A 21,823-nucleotide genomic window follows, 5' to 3' on the forward strand; every position below is an offset into this window, starting at 1 on the left:
GTTTTATGTTGTAACTTTTCTATTAGAAAAATGATCTAATAGCATTTAGCATCCGCTTTGCATAGTGTTCCTGCATAAATTAATTAGACTTTTTAAAAATGCTTGGAGTTCTATCAGAAGAAGCACTATACACTGAGATACCTATCTATACCAAATAATCTTTATAAATATCCTCTATATGGTGGTTTTCATTCATAGATATACTTTCTAAATGTATATGTCTTCCTTTAAGAGAAAATAAGCACATTTAAGAGTATAAAATGGGATTATAATTAAATTGTTGTGCATCAAAAGGAAATTTTTGAAGCTATAATGGATGACATAAAAATCCACTGATAAAAATGTGCAGTTTAGAAGCAATTTCTATTCAATTATCTCAATGACCTCATATTTATCAATAAAATAACCTATTTGTGATTTACTAACATCTCATGGTGTCTTCTATCCATATACTTTTGTCAATGGCCAGGGAATTACTCTGATAATACATTCTAATGATTCCGATCACGCTAATAATGTGCCACTAAAAGGGTTCTTAAACTGGTTTTGGAAACTATCAAAATAGAAGAGAAAATGTCTTTAAAATGAGTTTTTAATAAGAAAAGTGAAAAGCAGTAGGGTAGCAGTATCAAGAAATGGGAAGAGCCACTATGCCAGCCCTTCAGTATTTACTTTATTTTTTTTTTGTATAAACAATTTTTTTTAATTTTATTTTATTTTTAAACTTTACATAATTGTATTAGTTTTGCCAAATATCAAAATGAATCCGCCACAGGTATACATGTGTTCCCCATCCTGAACCCTCCTCCCTCCTCCCTCCCCATTCCATCCCTCTGGGTCGTCCCAGTGCACCAGCCCCAAGCATCCAGTATCGTGCATCGAACCTGGACTGGCAACTCGTTTCATACATGATATTTTACAAGTTTCTTCTCAAGCATCAGGATGAAACCCATCCCTGGAACAACTAATGAGTTCTCCTCTTAGAGAAGAAAAAAAAAAAAGAAGCATTACTGAGGACAGACTGAGTTCAGATTCCTTTTGATTGCATTTTTGTATAAATCCTTAGATCCTCAATGAAGCTAACAATCCCTAAGCTTTTGAGAACCCAAATTAAGCTTGAAAAAAAGATCTTAACTCTTAAGTCACCAGAAAATTTTGGAAAATTATGAACTTCAAATGACTCTCCTGAGGTCACTAAATTTAGCCACTAATCCTCCTAAGAAATCAGCAACTCAACCTGCCTGAATTGCTTCAGTTCAGCTCAGTCATGAAGTTGTGTCCGACTCTTTGAGACCTCATGGACTGCAGCACTCCAGACTTCCCTGTCTGTCACCAACTCCCAGAGTTTACTCAAACTCATGTCCATTGAGCCAGTGATGCCATCCAACCATCTCATCCTCTGTCCTCCCCTTCTCCTCCTGCCTTCAATCTTTCCCATCATCAGGATCTTTTCAAATGAGTCAGTTTTTTGCATTAACTGGCCACCTTTCGCAAAGGTGGAGCTTCAGCATCAGCATCAGTCCTTCCAATGAATATTCAGGACTCATTTCCTTTAGGATGAACTGGTTGGATCTCCTTGCAGTCCAAGGGACTCTCAAGAGTCTTCTCCAACACCACAGTTCAAAAGTATCAATTTTTCAGTGCTCATCTTTGTTTATAGTCCAACTCTCACATCCTTACATGACTACTAGAAAAACCATAGCCTTGACTAGATGGACCTTTGTTGACAAGGTAATGTCTCTGCTTTTTAATATGCTGTCTAGGTTGGTCATAGCTTTTCTTCCAAGTAGCAAACGCCTTTTAATTTCATGGCTGCAGTCGCTATTTACAGTGATTTGGGAATCCCCCAAAATAAAGTCTCTCACTGTTTCCATTGCTTCACCATCTATTTGCCATGAAGTGATGGGACTGGATACCATGATGTTAGTTTTCTGAATGTTGAGTTTTAAGCCAACTTTTTCATTCTCCTATTTCACTTTCATCAAGAGGCTCTTTAGTTCTTCTTCACTTCCTGCCATAAGGGTGGTGTCCTCTGCATATCTGAGGTTATTGATATTTCTCCCGGCAATCTTGATTCTACCTTGTGCTTCATCCTGCCTGGCATATTGCATGATATACTCTGCATATATAAGTTAAATAAGCAGGGTGACAATATATAGCCTTGATGTACTCCTTTTCCTATTTGGAACCAGTCTGTTGTTCCAGGTCCAGTTCTAACTGTTGCTTCCTAACCTGCATATAGATTTCTCAGGAGGCAGGTCAGGTGGTCTGATAGTCCATCTCTTTAAGAATTTTCCAGTTTGTTATGATCGACACAGTCTTAGTGTGCATCTTATTCATGATCTCTGGAGATAAAGATGCTATAATTATCCAGTTGTTAGTTGTCTTCCTGCCTGAAATCTAAAGTCACTATACCTATAAAAATAATTAATCTAAATAATAGCTCAAATACATAGTTACATATCATTTTTTAAATGGGTTTTCTTTTTTATGGAAATACAAGTAGGTGTCCAGCTCATATTTACAGCATCCAATGTTTACTTACTTAATTTGGCATCTGCAGCCATCCCAACATGGAAAAAGGTTAAAGATGGACATCTGCCGTCATTAATAGCCATGAAAGCAGACATCCTCTAAAAAGCAAAGATCTTCAGGCATGTTACGTGATGCTGGGAGGCTAAGCATCATTTATGAAAGATTCCGAACACTCTAGGTATTCTAGATTTATCCAAGAAATAATACAAAAGTGCTCAACCAAACTCAGAGCAGTCAAATGTAATATATCCTGCCAGTGCCTTGTCATTTCATTTTCTAACTCCCACAACTTTAGCTTCTGAGTGTAGCATTCTATTTGTGATATAACATGGGGGGAAATTGTGTTTTAGAATTTTTGTTACAGAAATATTTTCCATTCAAGCCTATTGCTGTATAATTTATAACAAGAATGAGCTGGCACTGGAACAGCTTGGTTTTTCAAGTAATTGAAAAATAAATTTTATGAGAATAAATTCTACACGCCTAGATATGGTACATGGAACAACCCAAGGGGCAACAAACTCACGAAACAGTACTGAGACATTTCTTCTGACCAGCAGGTGGCGCTGGAATCCACCAATGTTAGTCATTGGAAATTTATGAACTACTTTTGCTGTCTTGTTTACTTACCTCTTTACCTCTAATTTTCTATTTGAAATTTTCCTCTTTTTATCGTGGTTCATTATGTCATGCTGTACCCAGTTTTTTTCCCTAATAAGCAAAGGACTCAAAGGAAACTGTAAAACCTCCGGAACTGATCGATTAACTCTGCTAAAAATATCAACTCTCAATATTTTATAATAAACATATTATCAGTCCTGTGGATTATTAGGCAAAGCCATTTAAACCTTAGAAAATATCAATTTTACAGTTTATAAAAAGAGTCCTATTTAGATGTTAAAATGCATGAACTGGCAGCACTTTAATGTAACGTTAGGCTAAATGGGTAGAGAAAAATCACAGGAGCCTTGGACACAATAGACTCACTTATTAACTCCTAAGTATATGTCGAAGGGACACTTATAGACATAAGTAATTTAACATGTATGTGTGTGTATGCCAGTCACTCAGTCGTGTCCGACTCTGGGACCCCATGGACTCTAGCCCTCCAGGCTCCTCTGTCCATGGGATTCGCCAGGCAAGAATACTGGAGTGGGATGCAAGTTCCTTCTCTGTTAACATGTATAGAATGACAAAATTAATAAAATTAAGGAACAAAATAAGTCATTTAGTCCAAGGCTCTAAATGATCTGGTTAACATATGAGTATTATACACACTTATGTGTCTAAGGCAGAAATCACTAACCAATTATAGTACTGAATTGTTCTGAGTCAAATCAAACCTTTTTTCAATACAGCTTTTCCTTCAGACGAAATCAATTTGTCATCTCTAGAAATGATATGAAAAACAAGCCCCAGAGTGCTATCACCAAAATGGCAGTGTAAGAAACCTTCATCTCCTGACAAATATCAATAATGAAACAGCTAGCCAAGAACAAAAACAGCTCTGGGAGAGCTCTGGAGTCCAGGTAAGAGACTTTAGCAACATGGTGGAAGAAAAAGCCAGAGAATAACCACACAGGTAGAGAAGAAAATCAGCTTAATTTTGCCTGCATCATCTAATCTGGTACTGCTCAGTGCAATCAGCAAACTTCCCACCTAGGAAGTGTTCCTCTCACCAGAAAAAGAAGAGCAAAAGGAGTCACGAGCTTCCATAGCCTTTTAGGGCGCTGCCCAAAACATCCTGCTTCCACCTGGACTGGCAAAGCTAAGACATAAAGAGACAAACATGAACAAGGAAGAGAAGCAGGGGCTACCAGTAGCAGCCACACAGCAGAAACAATCATGGTCCACAGTGACCTGCTCTACAGATAAACCCAGCAGCTTTCAACACTGAAGAAACCAATGACCAGCAGCCTGCATGGACCCCTTGCAGATTGCACTAGCTTTGACCCACAGGTATTCACATTAACTAAGTACAGCCACCTGAGTCCCTCCCCACCCCCACCACTACCTCTGGAGCCCAGGAGCTGAACTGACAGCTAGTCCAGACTTCTGTGGCTATGTGATTGCAAGATGCCAGCCTAGACCTCTCCAGCTGCCCCTATCACCGTGTGTGTACTTGGGGCTAGCCCTTGAATGAACTTGTATGCGTCAGTCCTGACACCTATCACTGGCCTCCACTGCATGCAATTGCCCAAGGAGAGACCGGGCAGCCGTGGGAGATCACACCAACAGCCAGAACCCGTGCAGCTGCATGTGGGCCCAGATCAGTCTCTGTCTTCTGTCACTGGCTTGCATCACTGTGTTCACCTGCAAGTAACCCTCCAGTTATGTATCTGCACACCTTCAGCCTGAATCCAATCACCAGCCTCCAATACTATGCATCCTCAATGAATCCTAAAAGCCACATGACTGCAAGCCAACAGCCAGGGCCTGTGCAGGTGCTAGTGAGTCCATGGTTGGCCCTGGCCCATGCTATCTGCCCTGGCATCCACCACTACATGTATGTCTGTCCTTCACATACACAAGTACCTGCCACAGGACCCCACAGCTTGGTACGTGCACACCATTGTCTCTAGCCTCAGAAGAAAAGAAGAGAACACATATTTGAAGAAATAATGGCTGCTGCTGCTAAGTCGCTTCAGTTGTGTCTGACTCTGTACAACACCATAGACGGCAGCCCACCAGGCTCCCCTGTCCCTGGGATTCTCCAGGCAAGAACACTGGAGTGCGTTGCCAAATAATGGCTGACAGCTTACCAAACCTAAAAAAAGACTTGGACATCCAAGTACACAAAGTCAACAGGTTATCCCAAAATTTCAATTCAAAATGGCCTTCTCTGAGACATTATTATAAAACAGTCTAAAATCAAAAACAAAGAGAGAATTTTAAATGCAGCAAGAGAAAAAAAAATTTTTTTTAATACAAGAGAGCCCTCATAAAGCAATCAGCAGATTTCTCAGCAGAGAACTTGGCAGGCCAGGAGAGAGTAGGATGATATATTCAAGGCGCTAAAAGAAACTGCCAACCAAGCATACTTTACCCAGGAAAGTTGTCCTTCAGAAATGAAAGTGAGATAAAGACATTTCCAAACAAACAAAAGCTGAAGGGGTTTATCACCACTAGAACTGACTTATAAGAAACCCTAAAAGAAGTTCTTCAAGCAAAAACAAAAGGATGCTAACTTGAAAACATGAAAATATACAACAGACTGGTAAAGGTAAGAATAGAGTCAGATTCAGAAGTCTAACACTGTAATATGGTAGTGTGTTAACCACCTAAATCTATAGGTTAAAGGACAAAGGTATTAAAATAGCTATAGCTACAATAATTTGTGACTACAAAAAAGAAAAGATATAAATTGTGATATCAAAAACATAAAAGGAGGGAATATAAGGATAGATTTTTATATTACACTGAAGTTAAACTGTTAGTGTAAAATAGACTCTCCTATCTCTAAGATGTTTTATGTAAGTCCATTATAACCACAAATCAAAGACAAACAGTATTTTTTAAAAAGATTGAAAGAAGGGAATCAAAGTGTACCACGATGAAAATATATAAATTCACAAAGGAATGGCCCAGAGGAAGAAACTATAAAAAGAAAACTATAAAAGAGCTAGAAAACAATATAAAAGATTGCTTAAGTCCCTCATGCCCAGTCACTCAGTAGTGCCCAACTCTGTGACCCCATGGACTCTAGCCCACCAGGCTCCTCTGTCCACAGATTTTTAAGGCAAGAATACTGGAGTGGGTTGCCATTTCCTACTCTAAGATCTTCTTGACCCAGGGATTGAACTCACATCTCCTGCATCTCCTGCATTGGCAGGCAGATTCTTTACCACTGTGCCACCAGGAAGCCCCATGTAAGTCACTAACTATCAATAATTACTGAAAATGTAAATGGATTGAATTCTTCAATCAAAAGGCATAGATAGTTGACAAGTGGATTAAAAAACATGCCCCAACTATATGTACCCTTTTATTGTTGTTGTTCAGTTACTAAGTCATGTCTGATTCTTTGCAATCAAATGGACTGTATGTAGCACATTTTAATAATGTTAGTTCTTCTAGTTCATGAATATGGAATAACCTTTCCATTTAAATGTCTTCTTTATTTTTTTAATTTAATTTTATTTTTAAACTTTACATAATTGTATTAGTTTTGCCAAATATCAAAATGAATCCGCCACAGGTATCAAAGTCTGGTAATTTTCAGTGTGTAGATCTTTAACCTCCTTGATTAAAGTTAGTCCTAAGTATTTTTTGTTATTTTTGATGCTACTATGAATGGAATTATTTTAATTTTCAGATGTTTCATTGTTAGTGTATTGAAACATAATTGATTTCTGTATGTTTGCAACTTCACTGAATTTATTAGTTCTAACAGCTATTGTGGAGTTTTTAGGATTTTCTTGATGCAAGATCATATCATTTGCAAACCAAAGCAATTTTAAGTCTTTCTTTCCAATTTGAATGCCTTTTATTTCTTTTTCTTCCTAACTGCCTTGACTTGCACTGCCATGACTATGTTGTATAGAAGAAGTGATAGTACTTTTATTTGTCTCTCTTATCATAAAGGGTAAGCTTTCAGCCTTTTCACCATTAGTTATGATCTTAGCTGAGGGTCTGTCATATATCAGGGGCTTCCCTGATAGCTCAGTTGGTAAAGAATATGCCTGCAATGCAGGGAATCTGGGTTTGATCCCTGTTTTGGGAAGATCCCCTGGAGAAGGGAATGGCTACCCATTCCAGTTTTCTGGGCTGGAGAATTCCGTAAACTGTGTAGTCCATGGATTTACAAAGAGTTGGACACTCTGAGCTACTTTCACCCTGTCATATAAGGCATTTACTCTATGTAGGTACAGCTATTGGATAAAATGTTCTGTATATGTCTATTAGGTTTATTGGTCTAAAATATAGTTCAATTCTAATATTTTGCTGTTGGTTTTCTGACTGGATGATCTGTCCACTGATGAAAGTAGGAGACTGAAGTTCATTACTTTTATTATATTGTGTATTCCTCCCCTCAGAGATGTTAGCATTTGCTTAATATATTCAGGTGCTCCAGTGTTGGATGCATATATATTTTCATTATTATATCTGCTTAATGAATAGACCACTTTATCATTATATATTGACTTGGTCTTTTGTTTGTGTTTTTGACTTAAAGTCTATTTTGTCTGATATAAGTATAGTTATCCCAGCTCTCTTTTGGTTTCTACTTGCATGGAATATCTTTTTCCATCACTTCACTTTAAGTACACATATGTCCTTAAAAGCTGAAGTTAGTCTCTTGTAGGCTTCAGGAGAAATATCAACAACTACAGATGATACAACTCTAATGACAAAGAGTGAAGATGAACTAAAGAGTCTCTTGATGAGGGTGAAATAAGAGTGAAAAATCTGATTTGGAGAATGGCATTGAAACATGTAAAATATCATGTATGAAATGAGTTGCCAGTCCAGGTTCAATGCACAATACTGGATGCTTGGGGCTGGTGCACTGGGATGACCCAGAGGGATGGAATGGGGAGGGAGGAGGGAGGAGGGTTCAGGGTGGGGAACACATGTATACCTGTGGCGGATTCATTTTGATATTTGGCAAAACTAATACAGTTATGTAAAGTTTAAAAATAAAATAAAATTAAAAAAAAAAGAAATGCATTTTAAAGTGATAACTAAAAAAAAAAAATCTGATTTGAAACTCAACACTAAAATACTAAGATCATGGCATGTAGTCCCATCACTTTGAGGCAAACAGAAGGAAAGAGTGGAAGCAATGACAAATTTTATTTTCTTGGGCTTCAAGATCACTGCAGACAGTGAGTGACTGCAGCCTTGAAATTAAAAGATACTTGCTCCTTGGAAGAAAAGCTATGGCAAACCTAGACAGCATAGTAAAAAGCAGAGACACCACTTTACCAACAAAGGTCCATATAGTCAAAGCTATGGTTTTTCCAGTGGTCATGTATGGATAGAAGAGCTGGATGATAAAGAAGGCTGAGCACCAAAGAATTGATGCTCTCAAATTGTGGTGCTGGAGAAGACTTTTGAGAGCCCCTTGGATTGCAAGGAGATCTAGCCAGTTAATCCTAAAGGAAATCAACCCTCAATATTCATTGGAAGGACTGATACTGAAACTGAAACTTCAGTAATTAGGGCACCTGATGTGAAGAGCCAACTCACTGGAAACAACCCTGATGCCAGGAAAGATTGAAGGCAAAAGGAGAAAGGGCAGCAGGGAATGAGATGGTTAGATAGCATCACTGACTCAGTGGATATGAATTTGAGCAAACTCCGGAAGATAGTAGAGGGCAGTGGAGCCTGGTGTGTTGCAGTCTGTGGAGTCACAAGGAGTAAGACACAACTTAGTGACTGAACAACAATCTCTCTAAATATTCCAAAGGCATTTTTCACAGAAAAATATATTCTAGATACCTTGATGAACAAAACAAAAGGGGTCCTTTCCATCAAGGAGCACAGAGTGCAGACACTAAGTAAGTAAACAGACAGTGTGAGTCTCATAAGAACTACAAGGAAAGAACTATGATAAAAAAAAAATAGGGAAATATTTATATTGGTTAGTCAAAGAACATGTCTAAATTGTGGAAGAACAGAAATGAAAAATGAGAACCAATCTTAGCAAGAGTACAAAGTATGTGTGTTGGGAAGGTATCTGGAAACAGAGAAAATCCATTCAACAACAACAAAAAATATATGACTGCAGAATTATGTTTTCTCATGACTGTAGATTCTCATTTTCTTCAAAAATTACTAAAAAATGCTGTATCCTTTTCAGTATATCATATCAAATGTTTCAGATTATCTATCTGTTTCATTACTAGTAATGTGTACCTTGATCACATCCTTAAGTTGCTGTGTGCGGGCTGACTTCTATGCACATTTACTACTTTCCTTCTGTAGTTGATAGTTATCTTGATGGAGATACTTGGAGATGATACAAATCCCATTTGTCTTCAACCTTTGCCCACTAATTTCAACATCCATTGGCAGATCTTGTCTGCAGTATCTATTACTGTGGTACTTGCCTAATGGTTATTTTCTATTTTTTTTTTCCTACATTCACTAATTGAAATTCTATTCCGAGGAAATGCTCTTAACTCCCATTTACTCAATCATCTATATTAATAAGGATTCATGGAAATTTATTTTAGGAGTTAAAATTCAATACTGCCATCAGCTTTTTATTGATCAAACTGTTCCCTCTTTGGCCACTAGACCTCCCAGTTTTGCCTCCTTGTGTTGTTTTGACAAATCTCTATCTTTTTGAGCATTTCTTTGTTATCTGGGTCCACAAAGGTTTCAAGGCTTATATTTTTACTGTTCTAGACCTAAAACCAACCACTTTGCTTAGAATCTTTGGTTCCTTTTATTGGACAATAAAAGTAATACGTAACTCACAGTGCATATTAGATTCACCTGTGGGCCTTTGAAACCACGGAAGGTCTATTGAATCTGAATTTCTGAAGATGCAGCCTGCTACTGCTGCTGCTGCTGCTGTGTTGCTTCAGTCATGTCTGACTCTGTGCGACCCCATAGACGGCAGCCCACCAGGATCCCCCGTCCCTAGGATTCTCCAGGCAACAACACTGGAGTGGGTTGCCATTTCCTTCTCCAATGCATGAAAGTGGAAAGTGAAAGAGAAGTCGCCCAGTCGTGTCCGACTCCTACCGACCCCATGGACTGCAGCCTACCAGGCTCCTCCGTCCCTGGGATTCTCCAGGCAAGAACACTGGAGTGGGTTGCCATTTCCTTCTCCAATGCATGAAAGTGAAAAGTGAAAGTGAAGTCACTCAATCGTGCCTGACTCTTAAGAGACCCCATGGACTGCAGCCCACCAGGCTCCTCCGTCCATGGGATTCTCCAGGCAAGAGTACTGGAGTGGGGTGCCATTGCCTTCTCAGGAAGATGCAGCCTAGATACCTGAATTTTTAAACAGCTACATAGGTAAGCATGTGCATTTTCCTGGTTGAGAGTCATGATCCTGAATGGCATGGGAAATGTCTGCAATTTTTATAACATGATAAAAATGAAGGTGAAAATCTTTATAGACATCCATCTACTACCACTAGTCCACTTCTAGACAATCCTTTAAAACAAACCAGTAATCTCGTTTCCTAGACTCTCCCAGTCTCTTATCCAGATCAGCTATCACCCTCCTTTGACCTAGAATTAAAACCTTGGCAGAGAAGACTAGTTGTAGAGAAAAATGCCAAGAATCTAGGAGAATAATTACTAAATTTTTAAAAAATAAAGAATTAATAAAATGGTAAAAGATACAATTAAACCTTATAAGAAGACAAATTGTTTATTTGTGGGAAGAAAATAAAAGATCCCCCCCTAAATACTTTGCACAAGAGAACTGGAAGAGTCAAGGGAATCCATTAGTATTTTTGTGGGCCCTGAAGTTGACCCTTTTAATGTTCTTCTCTGGATATGAATAAAGAATGGAATTCATGTCTAAATATTTAGATTATTTAACAATTTCTCAAACATAAAAAGGACTCAATGAATAGCAATTCTATCATATTTTTCTAGTATGTTCTCACTTCCCAAAATGGCTATTTCACATCTCTCCTCTTATCCCAAATATCATATGTCCACTTATATTCATCTGATGCTCCCTGTTTATATTCCATTGAGAAAACAGAAGCAACTAGACAGGAAATCCCTCCTCTGCCCACTACCTAACTTGCAATCTACCCAAAGCTATATTCACACTTCTCTTTTCACCTTATTACTATGAGTAAAGCATCTCTATTTCTATGAAAGGCTAACACTCATCCTTTTCCATCTCCCAACTACTGTAAATTCTCTGTCTCCTGATTGATAAGGTCTCTGCCCTCAGACCCTTCACCCCCTAATTCATTCAACCAAATTAATTATCCAGTAAAGTAATTCACTCTCATTCTAGAGATAGTTCCTGAGGATTTATTATATTTTAAGTACTGAGAAGTCATGGTCCAGAAAAGCATAATAGCTACATTAAACAGGTCAAGTATAAATTTTGAAGACATATATGTAAACAGATACTTAAGACACCAAGCTCTAAATATGATAATAATGGGACATTTCTAGTCAGAAGCATTATCAAGGGATGAGAATATTGCCCTTCCTACCCTAATTCAAGTCATATCATTTATTTGGACTAGAATGCAATGGATTCATGATTAGTCTTTTTCTTCTAGGCGTCCCAACACCACAGTTCTTTCTGTATGTAGTAACCAGAGTGATTCCTCAGAAATAAACTTAGTCATGCAATTGTCATGGCCCTTTTGTAGATGCAGGCAGAGATCCTTAATGTGCCTACCAGGGTTCACAGTGGCTTGGCACTTGAATATCTATTTAATCTCTTTCCACTCTTCCAGCATACATTCTCACCAAAAAATGAGCTCTTTTAATTTCTAAGACACTTATTTTTCCTCTTACCATTGAATCCTTGAACATAAATTAATATTCTTTTTGTCTCTGGATCCCTTTTTTCCAGCTAACTCCTAATTGATATTTAGGTTACTTGGAGCAGCAAAGGTTCCTTAACTCATTGTAGTTATACTACACTGGGCACCAGCACTAAGTGATCCCATAGAATCACATATTGATCGTAACATTCATCACATGGTATTACAACTTTATATTCGTTACTTTATATTGATGAAAAGCCACCTTTTTTCATCCAATGACATTCTAAGAAACATCTTTCTCACCATTGTTTTCTTATATCTTAGTTTTTGGTACATATTGCTAGCTGAATGGATGATCAGGGTTGTTCATTTTATGCTGGCTATGAATGGTTGGGTAAATATTTTCTAAGAATTATGTGGATAAAGGAGGAAGACTTCCAGAGATAAGGGGCTAGCAAGTATAAAGCATCAAACCCTGAAATAGCAAGTCATGTTCAAGGAACTACAAAGGATTCCCTGCTAATGGAGCAGAGGGGGCTGGGCCAGAGAAGTAGGGGCATTAAGCTGTAAAGAAGATAGACCAGGAAAAAAAAGATCTATTGAGCAACTTACACTTTAGAGTGAATCTTATGGAAAGTCATGAAGGGTTTAAACCCCTCTGATTTTGTTTATGAAGAAAAGATAGTGTACAACCCTTCCTCAAAATCCAACCTGGAAATGGACCAGAAAGATTGAAAGCTCAGTGTATCTTAGGGTGATACCTGGCATTTAACCATAACATTTAGAAACCCCTAGGTCTTGGGGTGGGGTAATAAAAGATCTGTACTTTGAAGAGAAGGCCAAAAGACATGAGACTAGGAAGATGTGGGTCAAGGAGTGGATAGCCATGGGAAAAACATTGTATATGTATAATTGACCCCTGAACAACACGTTTGACCTGGGCAGGTCCACATATACGTGCGTCTTGTTCCATAGTAGACGCTACAGTACTTCATGATCCATGGTGGATAGGATCTGCTGATGCAGAGGAACAGAAGATTTGGAAGAACTGCAGATACAATGGATTTTTCACTGAGGGGAGGGTCAGCTAACTCCAAAACTGATGAAGGGTCAACTGAACATTTCTTTTCCAACATTGCCCTAGACTGATTATTGACCAGAATTACTGGGTAGGAAATTAACATTCTGAGCATAGCACCTGCTAGAGGCAGCAGAATCATAGTCTTCTAACAGGATGAACGAAGAAGTCAACAGCACAAAGAAGCATCTGACCATCCTGGACCCTGACTTTTTACAAATCATGGAAAACTACACAGATGTGATAGTCCCTGGATAACACAGCAAGGACTGGAGCAGAAGTTCCCTGGGAGTGAGTGGAGATGAGGAATTGGGAGAAGAGATGGGATGGTTTGAAACGAGATTCTAACTCTAGAAATGCTCATCCATTATAAGGCCCTCATCCCCAAAACCTGCAACTCTTCTGGAGGAAGAGTCCAAGCCCAGGCTTTTACTTTCTTCCCCTGAAGTTACCTTTATTAGCAAGAAGTAGCTGAAAAGATGTCCAGTCATTACAAAAGTCTGAAACAGAGGTAGCAGAACTATGAAACAGAGAAAAGTAAACATATAGGAAAACCATTTGTTTTCAGAGAGCTGGGAAAGATATGGGCAGGATAAAGAAGGAACATGAAGCAAGAAAACAAACAATTGGTGATGGTGAGCTTGGGAAATACAGTCACTGAAGTAAGGAAATCAATGGATGTGTTTAAAAAGATTTAGTAATTTAATAGACCTAAAGATGATTTCCTAAGATGGAAGATTAGGACAAGGAACTCTTGAAAATGAAGTGAGCAAAAGATAGAGGAAGTATGGTGATAAAATGGATGAGGATTAAGTGAAAAATGTCAATATTAAAAGAATTCCAGAGTAAGAATAAACAGAATTATTTGAAGATAATGAAAAAAAAATTCCCTAAAAGTAGAGAAAAAAAAAAACTTAGATTGAAAATAATGCAAGGTTATAAATATCCTCTAGAAAACAGAACTTAAAGCAACACTCACAGGCTAAAGAGTTTTTGGAAACTGCAATTCAAGGGTGGCAAGAATGAGTGAAAAATGGAAGTGAAGAAAGAGGGAAAGCAGATACAAGGTGGTGTTTTTCCAAGTTCACCACAGCTTTGCAAAAATAAATCACAGCTTGGTGCTTGGTTATATATATTGTATTCCAGACAAGTGAGCATCTCAGAGAACAGGATTTATCTGCCAACTCCTCCGGCTTTCTGACTTCATTGCCTCACAAGGCATAAACTTCCCTGAACTTCTGACTTGTGTTGTGTACCCCTCCTACCCTCCAACCAGGCTGCCTACACTTCTGTACTTCCTCTGAGATTATAAGTAGTGGGAAAACTCATAGCCTCCCTGAGTCCCATCAGGTCAACCCTGATCAAGAAAGCCACAGCAGTGGGCATAATCAAGGCTGTATGGAAGTTCTGGACTTTGTTCAGGAAGGTTGAGACAGCCATCATGCTTAGTGGAGTCCAGGATGTTCCTTAGGTAAGTAGCCAAAAACTGAACAGGAGGGGCCAAGCAATTGTGGGAAGATCCATAAACTGGATCCGGTAGAAATGGATAGAAGACATATTCTCTGCTGCATTAACACCAACAAATAAAATAATACAGTTATTTTTGAAACAGCCAAAAATGCATTCTTTGGTGTTTACCCAAAGAAGCTGAAAACTTATGTATACATAAAAGCCTCCACATGGATGTATATAGCAGCTTTATCCATAATAATTGCCAGAACTTGTGAACAATCAAGATGTTCTTCAGTAGGTGAGTGAATAAGTAAACTGTGGTACTTCCAGACAATGAAAAATTATTCAGTGCAAAAAGAAATGAGTTTTCAAGCCATGAAAAGAAATGGAGGATAGTTAAATGCATCTTACTAAGTGAAAGCCAATCTAAAATGGCTACTATTGTATGATTCCAACTATATGCATAGCACTAAGAGTGAGCCCTAATGTAAACTATGGACTTAGGGTGCTGCTGCTAAGTCTCTTCAGTCGTGTCCGACTCTGTGCGACCCCATAGACGGCAGCCCACCAGGCTCCCCCATCCCTAGGATTCTCCAGGCAACAACACTGGAGTGGGTTGCCATTTCCTTCTCCAATGCATGAAAGTGGAAAGTGAAAGAGAAGTCGCCCAGTCGTGTCCGACTCCTACCGACCCCATGGACTGCAGCCTACCAGGCTCCTCCGTCCATGGGATTTTCCAGGCAAGAGTACTGGAGTGGGGTGCCATGGACTTAGGGTGACTCGGGTTCAATCCCTGGGTCAGAAAGATCCCCTGGAGAAGGAAATGGCAACCCACTCCAGTACTCCTGCCTGGAAAATCCCACGGACAGAGGAGGCTGGTAGGCTACAGTCCATGGGGTCGCAGAGTCACAACTAAGCAACTGCATTTTCTTTCTTAATGTAGCTTAATCAGCTGTAACCAACATATCACTCTGATGGAGAATGGTGACAATGGGGGAGGCTATGCATGTGTGTGGTCAGAGAATATATGGGAACTTTCTGTACCTTCCACTAAATTTTGCTGTGAATCTAAAATTGCTCCAACTATTAAGTCTAAACTATTATACAGAGTGAAGTAAGCCAGAAAGAAAAACACCAATACAGTATACTAACGCATATATATGGAATTTAGAAAGACGGTAATGATAACCCTGTATGGGAGAGAACAAAAGAGACACAGATGTATAGAACAGTCTTTTGGACTCTGTGGGAGAGGGAGAGGGTGGGACGATTTGGGAGAATGGCATTGAAACATGTATAATATCATATAAGAAACGAATCGCCAGTCTAGGTTCGATACAGGATAGAGGATGCTTGGGGCTGGTGCACTGGGATGACCCAGAGGGATGGTATGGGGAGGGAGGTGGGAGGGGGCTTCAGGATGGGGAACACGTGTACACCCATGGTGGATTCATGCTGATGTATGGCAAAACCAATACAATATTGTAAAGTAATTAGCCTCCAATTAAAATAAATAAATTTAAATTTAAGAAAATAAATAAATAAAATTCAAACATAAACACATACACACACACACACACAAAGACAAAATCTAAAAGCTTTTAGAGTTAAAGCTCACTTAAGAAGGAAAAAAGTGAAAATTTCTCAGTTATGTCCGACTCTTTGTGACCCCATGGACGATACAGCCATGGAATTCTCCAGGCCAGAATACTAGAGTGGGTAAGCGTTTCCCTTCTCCAGGAGATCTTCCCAACCCAGGGATCAAACCCAGGTCTACCACATTTCAGGTGGATTATTTACCAGCTAAGCCACAAGGGAAGCCCAAGAATACTGGAGTGGGTAGCCTATCCCTTCTCCAGCGGATCTTTCCGACCCAGGAATCAAACCAGGGTCTCCTGCATTGCAGGTGGATTCTTTACCAACTGAACTATCAGGGAAGCCCTTAAGAAGGAAAGTGACACTAAATTTATCATTAACAAAACTAGATTAAAGAGGCTAATGACGTATTCTTTTCATATCTTGGAAGGAAGAGGACTTTGAATTCACATCTTAGAGTTAACATTTCACTCATAAGTAAAACAAAGATATTCTCTGGTATATTAGGTTTTGGGCAATTTACAAAGTAACTCCTTTCTGAGAAACAAAAACACATTTAGAGGTTGCTCTCTAGCACAAATAAAGGGTTGTCCAGGAGGAAGAAACAGATCTGGAAAGTAAAGAGCGAGAGTCGCTCAGTTGTGTCCGACTCTTTGCAACCCTATGGACTGTAGCCTGCCAGGCTCCTCTGTCCATGGAATTCTCCAGGCAACAAATACTGCAGTGGGTTGCCATTTCCTTCTCCATTGGAAAGTACAGGAGTAACTGAATTAATAAAAGTTATATATTCTAGATGAGTGATGGTCAAAGGAAAAATAAACACATCCAAAACTCAGGTACCCAACTGACAAAAGAAGTGTGCAGTTAATGAAAAAGGAAACATTGGGTGGTGATGTATTTATGGTCTTGGTGGTGAGGGTTTCACAGGTGTATACTTATTCCCAAACTCATTGAATTATATACACTAAATATGAACAGCATTTTAATGTGTTGGTTATACCTCAATAAAGTGTTTTTTTTTTAAAGGGTAGAAATTTTCTGAGGGAAGTGAAAATTTGTTCAGATTACTTTCTTATTCACTAGGCATAGATATTGATAAGCTTTAGAGATTAATAAGGAAAACAAGCAAAAATTTTGATCTGAGTAACTTAGACCAAAAATTTAGTAAGAAGCAAAGGAATCTGATTTGTTCAAAGAAAGAAAGTATGGGAAATAAAATCCACTCAATAGGATGGAAAAACTAAGTTTTAGGAAAGCAGGAATTTCAATAAATTTAAATCTATAAAAGTAACTAAATGAGATTAGAAATTCTCAAATTAGGAGGAAAGGACCACAGTAGTGCACTGTCTTTAGCAAATATATTAAACCCAAAAGAATACAGAGACTGAAAATAGAAAAGGGGGAATAGGATATATGTTCAATTGTTTATCTTTATCAGTATGCATTCAGTGGCTATTTAAAAAATTCAATACTATGTCTGAAGTTCAAGTTTCCAATACATCGCCTACTTCTTTGGGATTTCTTTCCTTGGAAGATTTTAGATTTTTTTTTTAAATTAACAAATAACATATGTTGAGATTTATTAATTAATATTACAGAGCCTGATGCTACAGATGCCTAATATATATCATATGGAGACCAAATGTTCAAACAACACTGGAGTAAACTCAGCTGGGCAGAAAACTATTTCACTTCTCCTTTGCTTGGCATCTGTTTTTCTCTCCCCAAAGGCAAATTAAGAATGAGTAATAATAATAATAGCAATAATAATCTCTTTTGCTCCTCAAAGGCAAATTAAAAATGAGTAATCATCACGTCTGTTTATCGACCACATGCTCTTAACATGGTCCAGGTGTTACCCTAAGTCTGCTAATGTGTATTAACTCATTTACTCTGCACAGTAACCCTGTGAGACAGATACTGTTATTCTCCCAGTTTTATAGATGAAGGAGTCAAGGCACTAAGGCATTAATATCACAAAGCTAATAAGTAAAGCAGCTGTGACTGGAATATAAACAATTAGTCTCCAGAGCTCATACACATCCCTGCTGTCAATGAATTCACAAAGGTTGCTCTATTCTCATCTGTAGCCCTCTCAAAGGGCGACTGTTTATCCTTCTACCGACTTAGCTCATTATGCCTCAAAGAGGTGCAGGTATTCTTCATACCCCTCATTGTTGCTTCCAAACAACTGACACTCCTTCTTCCCGAAAAACCCACTTTTAAGTTCAAAACATCAGTCTTTACCATAAACTACTTTGCTTTGTGGCAATCAACCCCATACTCGGTCCTCCTCCCTTCCTTGAACACTGAGTACCTGGGTCACGCCATTCTCACGACTACTACCCTGGTGATGGGTTTTAGCATTCTCAGTGTCTGCACAGATAACCCTCCAATTCCCTGGCCTCTCAGTTCAGCTAGCCCTGATTCCTCCAACCACCCAGTCCCCACAATACCTCAGCCCCTCTCACCCTAGCTCATGCAGTAGGTCGTGCATAAATTAACCATAACTGTACCTCCTCCATTATCTCCTATTCAAGCAACCTGCTCTCTGACCACAGCCTCTTAGCTTTCCAACACACTAATTTTAGTACCCAGAGTCCAATTACTCTTCATCTTCACTGGGACCTGATTTATTTGACTGACCGCCTATTCTTGCTCCTACATCTCCTTCCTGTTTTAGTTTCTCTCTTACCAATGTAAGATTAAATGCTTCATCATTATTAATGCTTTGTATTCACCCGGGAAACTCGGGCTCCCACCTTGTTCTGTTGTTATGTGTTTGGCAAGCCCTACAACCCTGGAAGTAAAAATCAACTTCCTTCATTTACAAATTCACTTACTTCATGTACTCTGCACCTGTACTGATATAGATGACAGTGACTAGTGAAAAATATATAACCATACGAGCTAGCATAAACTTAATTCATAGCCATTAATATCATCTAGTCCTGGTCCATTCTCACTCCCTGTCTCCTAGAGTTATGTTATTCTTTTGCCTCAGACATCTGACACATTCCACTCCCTGGCTTTCTATTAATATTTCATTAAGACAAAACAAAAATAACCTGAAGAGAAGTTCCACTGTTTCTCGAAAGCCCCCTGAATCTGTACTCATACATTCTGTCTTCTCTCCTAGGATCTATGGATGACTTGCTTTGGCGCCAAGCTACAGTCACTCCCTTTATTTTTGTACCAAATCCCAGCGCCTCTTCCATATGCAAAGACGTTCTTTTTGAAATTTCTCCTTTGTTCTGTCTCAGTAGTTTCTTCCTTTCTGTGGGATCATTCCCACGAACATACAAACATACTTTAATATCTCCTATCAAAAGAGAGAGAAAGCAAGGAAGGGGAAAAGGAGAGAGATTTTTCATTCTTACCTCTCCAACAAGTCTGTGTGTCCAGCAGTGACCTCCTCGTTGCTATATAACGTACACCAGCCAAGGCTCTGTTCTGGGCAGTATCTGACTAGTAACTAGATACTCTCTTTCTTGAAACATTTTCTTAGGCTAAAACCTGTAATGCAGCTCTCTCTCCCATTTGCTACTTCACTGACCACATTATCTTTGTTTCCTTTGCTGATATACTCTACCTTCTTTTGCTTCTAAACCAGTGCCTCTCTATTCTCAATGCACATAAGAATCACCTGGTAAGTTTTTAAAATACGCTGATGCCCAGGCTTCATCACGACTAATTAAATCAGAATCTCAAAGGGCAAGGTAACCGGCTTAGGCAATTTTGTTAAAGGTTTCCCAGGTGATTCCAATGTGTAGCCAGGCTGAGAACTACAGCTGTAAATACTGGTGTGCCCCAGGGCTCCATCTCAGACCTTGACTGTTTTCCATCTATACTTCCCTAGGTGATCTCATCCAACCTCCTGACTTCAAATACCATCAGTGCCTGGTGGCTTCTAAATTTATATCTGCAGCTCAAACCTTTCCTCTAACTTGGAATTCTGTATATGACTCCCTGTTGCCATCTACATGTGGATGTAAAATATTTTTCCCAAAGTGACGTGTCCTGCACTCATCCCTGTCTAAGTAACTAGCAATTCCATCTGTCCAGTTACATGGACCCACACGGAGGTAAATGTTATTATCTTGGAGTCATCATTTATGCCTCTCTCTCTTCTATCTCCAAATTGTCAGCCAATTCTGTTTCAAAATAAATCTAGATATGGTTACTTTTCCCACCAGTCTCCATGTTAAACTCTGATGTTAGCCTTATCTTCCTTTACTGCACTGTTGTCATAAGTTATAGCTGGTCTTCTTGATTCTACCCTTGCACGAAGACAACGGTTATGTCTTTTTATAATGTTATTTAGATCATGTCCTGCCATCCCTTAGGAAGACTAATGGCATCAACCACCTAAACTCCTTTATAATGTGTGCCCCTGCTTCTACTCCAAACTCATCTCCTTACACTCTTATACTTTCCACTCCAAGCACATTAAATATTGTAATATTCCTAAAGCATGGCAGTACACCCCTACTTTTGTCCTTGGTCGTCCACCTCCCTTGGAACCTCCTTCTCTCAAATATCTCCCCAACTTACTCGAATGCTATTTTATCACCAAGGTTTTCCCTTGTTGTTGCTTAATCACTCAGTCATGTCTCATTGCAACCACACAGACTGTAGCCCACGGGGCTCCTCTGTCCATGGGATTATCCAGGCAAGATTATTGGAGTGGGTTGCCATTTCTTTCTCCAGAGGATCTTTCTGACCCAGGGATCAAACCAACTTCTGCTGTGTCTCCTGCCTTGAAGCCAGATTCTTTAACCAGTGAGCCATGACAAAGAATCCCTTCAAACTACACTTCCAATTATCCATCTTTGTATTGTATGTGTGTTTCACTCTTTCCAAATAAAATACAAGCTCCTCAAGGGCAGGATATTTTATCTAAGCCTGGAATGATTCTTGGCATATCGTAGACCCTCAGTGATCACTCTTTGAACAAATGAGTCCAGCTGGCAAGCTAAGGATTCTAGCCATAATCTATATGGTGCTATTGTAGGTCATGGAACACCAGAAGACCACACATGACTTTTGGAAACAATATACCTCAGAAATCTTTGCCCTTGCCCCTTTCAATAGGATTATTCCCTTGATTTGGGTGGGGAAACTGGGACAAGACTGAAAAAAAATATTACTGTGGCTTAAAATAAATCACTGTGAGATTTGTATTCTCTGAGTCACGCTTGAGCTGGAACATTTTCTGCTTGCATTTAAGTCCTCTCTTTTTCTTTAAATTCTTTAAAACCCTAAAGAACCATAGCTTCTAAGAGATAAGTCTTGATACTGATACCAAAACAGTCATCATATAAGTAAAATCAAATAACATAGTACAAGATAAAAATGAAATTATATTGGATAACCCAAATTCAGTCCTCTATCTGCACTAAAAAATTTAAATTACAAGAAGAACTCCAGCTCCCCTATCCCCTGCAATTAATGAAATGAAGTTGGACTTCTTCCTGAAAAACTTTATAATCCTGTGAGCCAAAAAAGAAAAGGCCTTTTGCCCGAGTCAATTCTGTGTGCCTCTTAGGGGCCAAAGCTTTGCATATAATAACCCCGAGAAAGGAAGGAACTAGTTGTAATTAGTAACCGTTAGAGTCAGCTTCTCCCTTGGCTACACTAAGATCACACACACACACAGGGTTAAATGTTGAATACTGAAATTTGACACCTCCTATTTAAGTGGTGGCAACTAAATGACCATCTATAACTATAC

At 38.9% G+C, this 21,823-nt stretch overlaps 1 protein-coding gene across 2 annotated transcripts in view; it reads right to left on the bottom strand.

The window, feature by feature from the left end:
- GALNT13 (polypeptide N-acetylgalactosaminyltransferase 13) overlaps positions 1 to 19,749 on the bottom strand; it is a 962,305-nt gene extending 942,556 nt beyond the window's left edge. Inside the window, exon 1 of one of the 2 annotated variants that reach the window (XM_044935208.2) lies at positions 19,470 to 19,747. The gene's annotated coding sequence lies outside the window, so the exon portion shown is untranslated. Of the gene's footprint in view, positions 1 to 19,469 lie in introns of both variants that reach the window. The other variant, XM_044935203.2, reaches the window with a different exon arrangement.
- Positions 19,750 to 21,823: the final 2,074 nt, after the last annotated feature.

Source organism: Bubalus bubalis, chromosome 2, assembly GCF_019923935.1.
Source record: "Bubalus bubalis isolate 160015118507 breed Murrah chromosome 2, NDDB_SH_1, whole genome shotgun sequence".
Taxonomy (NCBI): domain Eukaryota; kingdom Metazoa; phylum Chordata; class Mammalia; order Artiodactyla; family Bovidae; genus Bubalus; species Bubalus bubalis.